This window comes from Oncorhynchus nerka, linkage group LG4 (genome assembly GCF_034236695.1).
Source record: "Oncorhynchus nerka isolate Pitt River linkage group LG4, Oner_Uvic_2.0, whole genome shotgun sequence".
NCBI lineage: Eukaryota > Metazoa > Chordata > Actinopteri > Salmoniformes > Salmonidae > Oncorhynchus > Oncorhynchus nerka.
Window position 1 is genome coordinate 51,082,003 of NC_088399.1, and position 6,874 is coordinate 51,088,876.

The window sequence follows — 6,874 nt, forward strand, 5'->3', positions numbered from 1 at the left end:
CAGTGGGTTAATTGCCTTGTTCAGGGGCAGAACGATAGCTTTTTACCTTGTCAGCTCAGATGGATCATGTTACACTGAGATGGGCACAGGTTTTTTTTTAGTGTCGTGGCAAAGTAGTTGAACAGGAGAAGAGGATGTGGTTACTTGTGGAGGGAGAACAGTGGGTTTAACACCTTCAGTGAAGCTGATTGGTTGCTCTGTCTCATCACATCTTGACTAAAAGAAGAAAAAGAGATTTAGAAATTAGTTTGACACTGCCATAGTTCAACAGCTGAAAAGCCGTCATTAACATACTCCCAGAGATAGCAATACATTCAGTATTCACTGAATGAAGTAACCTTCCCATCCCCATTTACAATTGTATTCATCAATTAAATAAATTATACTATAGCACATTCAATTACAATATTACCTTCTACAATAACGTAATCATTGAATGAAATAGCGTACCCATCCACATTTAATTGATCAATTAGATAAATAATAGTAGCGCATACAGTTACATTGTTGTAGAATAGGCTACTACTGTATCCACACTATATTAGGATACCTTTGTGATATGGCCAGGCATGATTTTAGGTCTTCGATCGAAGTTGCATGTTGTACCTCGTTTCCCTTCTTCAGTGAAAAGCAGTCATTTAATTTACAATTTAATTAATCCATTAAATAAATAATACTAGCACATCAAATTATGTTATTGTACACTAGCCTACACCGCTATAGACACAGTAAAACATGTTGCCTACGTTCTTTCGACAATACGTTATCAACAAAAAAGTATTATTTTCAAATAAACCGAATTTGCCTTAACACAGTAGGCCTAAATATTTCAAAACGATATCACAACTTAAATATAACCTACTTACACCTCAATTGCATCAAGGACATCTTGGTAATTATTTTTTCATCGTCTTTAATGAAATTATCTGGGGCAGACACTCAAAAATTGCTTCGCCGCCAAGCTCTCAAATTCTGTGCCAGTCTCTCACTCTATGAATGGTCACTGCTATCTGGATTCCTTGGGATGTCCTTACCCTGAACCCTAAACTAACACTAAACTTGACCCTTTTATACATTAATACTTGATAGAGATAGGAACATCCCAAGGATACCGAATAGCACGGATCCTCTGGGAAAGTCAAAGAACTGCTCTATTGGACTGAAGAGACATCCCAAGGATTCCGAATAGCACCTATGAACTCGGGGACAACCAACTCTTATTGGTTGTCTGATGTGGAACTGGTAACAACACAGTCTGTGATTAACAACATTTAGATCTGTATACAGAGAGATAGTATAACATACCATTCCATGAGGTGTTGAGGAAAAGACAGATTATCTATAGGCTGGGTATCATCTTTGCTAGGCCATTAGCGATAACAGGAAATACACAAGCCGTATGCTACACTATAGTTCAAGGTGGCTATGTCGAAAGGTCTGCTTGCACAGAAAATGTTTAAATTTCTAACCTTTATGGTTGAGATTTAATTAATATAAACTCTATGCACATTATGACTTTCATTATGACTTTCAGAAGTCAGTAATGCGTTGGTATCATGTCATGACAGTCAGACACATAACGCAGGAGTCAAGCAGACGTTAGTAAGGCGTTGGTATCATGTCATGGTAATCAAGTCATGTCAGGTCAGGTGGTACGATTGCCTAGGCTTATATATGTCCCTTATCACCCCCCATAGCAGCGGGCTCTGCTCAGTTTGGCAACAGCGCGAGTGTGAGAGGGAGATGCCGGTGTGCTTCGCGGTATACCGGATCTTTTTTCTGTCGTTTTCTTGAAGATCACTCCGCGACACACACGATGCTGCGCTGTCGTTCAGCAGCAGATGATGCGCTGTCTGCGGCTGACTTGTCATTCCCACTCGCAATCACCGCTGTCATCAAATGGACTTAACGCTAGCAACAACTTCTGACTGAACTCAATTATCATGAAACCCATATACAGCGATGAGTTTCTTTCTCTTTCATACGAACTTATAACGAGGAGCGACCACAATGTGTTTTGTGTGTGGAAGTGCTTAGTAATGAGTCTCTCCAAACGAACGAATTAATAAAACGACGTGTCCTGACCAAACATTCACAGCATGATGGTAAACCCAGGGAGTTCTTTGAGAACAGGGCAGAATGCTTCAGGAAACAGTGCTTCGACAGTGGAAAAGTAAGTCAGATAGCAAGGCATTGTTCTCGTTTATAACAGGTGATGCTAAGCAGAAATAAGGGAGTACTAACTAACTCTCATCGTAGTAGATGTGAGTTTCACTTTCAAACAATCCCCTGGCCTTGTACACAGCTAATAGCTAACATTCGCCAAAGCAAGCTAGCTACTGATAGTGGAACCCTAGTAAGTAATGTTTAAAAGTAGTCTAGGTTGGAACTGTTGCTGTTAAAATACAATAATATTTTTTACTTCTTAACTGGAATAAACTGCGCAGAATATACATGGTTGTTGAAAACTTCTACCAGCCACACACCTCTCATTAGGACTGTGTGTGTGTGTGTTTTCTGGTCTACATCTGTGTGATGTGATCAATCCGTTTATTCCAGTTCAGAATACAAAATATGTATTGTATTTTAACAGCAACAGTTCCAACCTAGACTTCCTTTCAACAATAATGTATACAGTAAGATCTACAGTAGGCCTGATCATTTTTCATCTGTACTGTTTACTTAGGGTTGCACTGTCAAAAACTGAGCCTGTGTGTGTTCTGTTGTACATCTGTGTGATGTGATCAATCAGTTTATTACAATTCAGAATGAAAATGATGTATTGTATTTTAATAGCAACAGTTCCAACCTAGACAGATATGTAAAAGTGTTTTTAATGGTGGAAAATAAACACGAATAGATATTTATGTGGATATTTAATGTCATTGTTATTTGTTTTTGTCTATATTGCATTTCTTTTAGGCATAAGGGCAATGCAATGTACCGATATTTATTTTCCTAAGCTTGGGTCCCAGGAAAACACAGAATTTCAAATTTGGGTCCCAGGCTAAAAAAGTTGAAGAGCCTCTACACTAGAGGAAAACCGGCTTGTCCGGCCAGCTGTTGTGTGTAGGCTACTCCCTGTTTTATGATTAGTTTGCAAGATTGAAAACATTTCGCAAAATATTTGCAATACAACACTTCCTAACATCCTTGCAACAGTTGTTTAACGATTGTTTACGTGTTTATTACTATCGATATGTTCAAAGCCATTTCGAGACTTTAATGTCTACCAATGGCATGTCAATCAGTTTGTAAGAAATTACACTGGTCATTAAGAATATTTATCAAGTATGTCAAGTAGAAATATCCCTCCAATTTAGATTAGGAACTGCTACAATACTTTGAAAATGATTAGTAAATGGTTTATTTAAATATTAAACATCGAATGATCTTATGAATCATTCATACATGAATTAAAAGTTATTTATACATGTGTGAATAGCTAGCTTACTAACATTTACAAATATGGGAGTAGTGCTACATAAATGATGAGCGAACTGTTTGGAAATGCCTTATAAATGGTTCATTACTGAACGTTATTATAAAGTGTTACCCAATACCCTAATAGTGAATTATATTAAATCGTTTTTTTGTGTGTGAAATGTTACTTTATAAAAAAATTATATGAAGTATATACACCATAAAGACATTTTATGAAGTGTATACACCATAAAGAAATTATATGAAGTGTATACACCATAAAGCGATGCCGTCTTATCATCTTGCCTACACTGGCCATGTGCCAATGCCGTCACGTCTCTTGAAGTTATGGATTATGGTCCAAACTGAGCACTAACATCACCCCAAAAATTGCATTTGAGTGACCAAAACATCATCCATAAAATTTTTACCCCATTCAAATGATCAGACTTGGAGAAAAAGGTACTTTTTTTCTCATCTCTAACTGTCACTCTTCCCTCCTGGCGCAGGCTCCCCCGCATTGCGCACTTCCGCCATCATCATTACGCACGCCAGCCTTCCCCCCGTCACGCTCATCAGCGATTACTGGACTCACCTGGACACAATCACCTCTGTCATTACCTTCCATCTGTCTGGTTCCCCGCTCTGTTCCCTGCTTCAGCATTAATTGTCGTTTGTCGTTGTTTACCAGTGTGCTGACGCTGTTCCTGTTCTGTTACCTGTCTGTTCCTGAATAAATGTTGACTCCATATACTTGCTTCTCAGCTCCGGAGTCGGTCCTTACACTAACTATCAGTAAGGCTGAAGGACAGGCTAGGTGGGCACAGCAGCATCCAATCCTATCATACTTCACATCATGGTTTCACAAATTATGTGTTTTTGTTCAATGGTTTGCTTGAGTGTGTGCAGAGAGTGTCTGTTAATCACTCAGGGATGAATAGAGAGGCAGAGCTCAGAGTTTGTCAGAAGGCTGACCTGACATGGTCACGCACAGGACCAAGCAGGAGAAGGACCGCAGCATTTTTGACCCTTTATTACAAATGGACGAACACAAAGATACTCAATACTGTTTTCAAGACGTACACTCTTCTTGCTGAAAGGTGTCGCTATCAACATCTATTTACACAACACTGTACATCTTCTTATTGATTTAATCAGTTACAGTATTTTTAAACGTACTGGTGATCATCTCCATCTCTCACTTCAAGCTGCTCATCACTCCATCAACCTGCTCATCCTCTCTCTGGCTGTGGAAGATCTCCTGGTGGGGCTGATTGTGATACCAGTAGCGACAGTAGCAGTAATGGAATCATCCTGGGTTTTTGGGAAATATTCCTGTTAATACTTTGTCTACATCGGTTATGTAATTCTTTCTTAATCTCTGGGCAATTTGGTCTTGATATCTAGTGACCGCTATGTTGCTGTGTGTGATCCTTTGTTGTACCACTCTAAAATAACAATATCAAGAATTATACTACTGGTGGGTCTAATCCTGAATGCTGTTTGGTTAAAACCGCATTCCAACCAGTGTCTATTCCACAAGTTACCACTGGCTAAATCTATGACATTAAAATGCCTATTTACTCTATTCCATCTGGCAGCAGAATCAACTGTCTCATCAGCCCAGCCAGGCAATTTATAAACTTGATCTCCACTATAAATAGCATGTGGACATGATCTCACATTTCGTTTAGACTAACATTTTGTTTTCAACAGCGGAGATTTGTATAAACCTTGTCTGTCTGTCTCTCCGACGTTTGCAACATTGTTTCAATATTCAAATTCGATCTCCAGCCATCCCATAGTAATTCATGTGTCAGGAGGCGGGACGAGACAGACGGGCGTGGCAGCGTTTCTCAGCCAGTCAAAATCATGAATCAGCTGCCATTATTTTTATGGATATATACAAAGAAATGTCAAATGAAGTGCAGCTAGTTGCTGCTTCAGTTTGAAGTGATTGTTTTAGCTGTGTTGTTGGCTAGCTCCTCTGAACAACAGTGTCCTGACGAGAGAGCGCATTTTCTTTGCCAGGCGAAAATCACAGCTCATTAGCTCATTGTTATGGATGTATCTGAAAATGTCACAACAAAACTGCTTAAACAAATGCAAATGCAGTTACTGTTGTTATTCTGGCTGCACTATTTGACGTGGCTATGTTAACCGTAGTTGGCTGGCTAGCAAGCAAGGGATAAGAACGTTGCCAGACAGTATGGCTATGGGACATTTCGGGCGAACGACTGGGTCTCGTCCATAGATACAGAACAAAAAGACTGCATGACTGGATCGTGTGTCTGGCAACCAAACCAATAGAACAAACGACCAGCCGGCTTGGGAAGCAACCATAGTTAACATGCTACCTAACTGATCAATAATTATAGGTACAAGCTAATAACAAGGTATTTATGCTATCTTATTGAACAAGCAACTTCTCTCAAATAATGATGTGTGCGCTAGGCATCTCTCTCCAGGTTGTTGTGCTGCTAAGCTGGCTAGCTGCCCAATGGTTTCCTCCAGATATTGCCACTGTTCTCGCTCACACTGCAGTACACACTGTCACCATCAGCTGTGTGTCTCCGCCAGTTCCAGAAAGTTCACTCCTTACGTACTGTAAATATGATGAATCATAGATTGGCAAGGAAATCCTCTTCATCTTCACTGTCCAACTGCATTGCCACGGAGCTGGAACCAGCAGTAGATGATGGAGTGGCCTTAAAGCTGTACGCTGCTGTGATGCCAAACTGCTTCAGAATTTCACCTGGTAGTTTATGCTGGTAACAGGTATCACCAGCCAGCTTCAGTCCATACCGCACCAGGAGTATGGAGTTGAGAGTGTGCAGTGACATTCTATTTCTTAACTTTGACTTGACCACACTCATTTGGCTGAACAGCCGTTCAACCTCCGCATTTGAGTGTGGCAAGGAGAGGGCCGCGAGTGCAGCTTTGCACAATTAGGGTTAGGGTTAGGGTTATGGATTTGACCCGGAAGAGTCCGTGTATTTATTGACTTCACTCCAAAACTCGACTGTATTTTCAGTTGAGTCCCACCTAAACAGATGAATGTTTCTCCATTGGGAAACAATTTGATCAATTGTTTGGGGCTGGTATCCCAGTAGCTCAGCTACTTTAATAATTTCAGTGGTGCCTTTATTGTGCTTTAGCGTTTCCTTAACACTGAACAAGCCCATGTCTCACAAGGCTTCTAGGTTGTCTGGGAGCCTTGCTTAAAAGCAACAATGTGGTTGATGCACTGGTGCCGAATGACCTTTTTGTCCTCTGGCGCAAGACTGAGTTGGTACACCGTGCTCCCTAAAAATTAAGGTGATGGACTGAGATGTCCCTCAATGGCATCCTTCAGGACACCAATTTTTGCCATAGGGTTGACTACTCTGCTGCAAACCGATGTTAAGAGGTGTACCAGATTGTCCAAAAGCTTGGCAGGATCTGCCTGCTC

At 40.4% G+C, this 6,874-nt stretch overlaps 1 long non-coding RNA gene across 1 annotated transcript; it reads left to right on the top strand.

Moving 5' to 3' along the window:
* The first annotated feature begins 1,713 nt into the window (after positions 1-1,713).
* LOC115128966 (uncharacterized) lies at positions 1,714-4,174 on the top strand. The gene is made up of 2 exons (XR_003863577.2): positions 1,714-2,173; positions 3,933-4,174. It is a non-coding gene; the product is annotated as an uncharacterized LOC115128966 (long non-coding RNA).
* Positions 4,175-6,874: the final 2,700 nt, after the last annotated feature.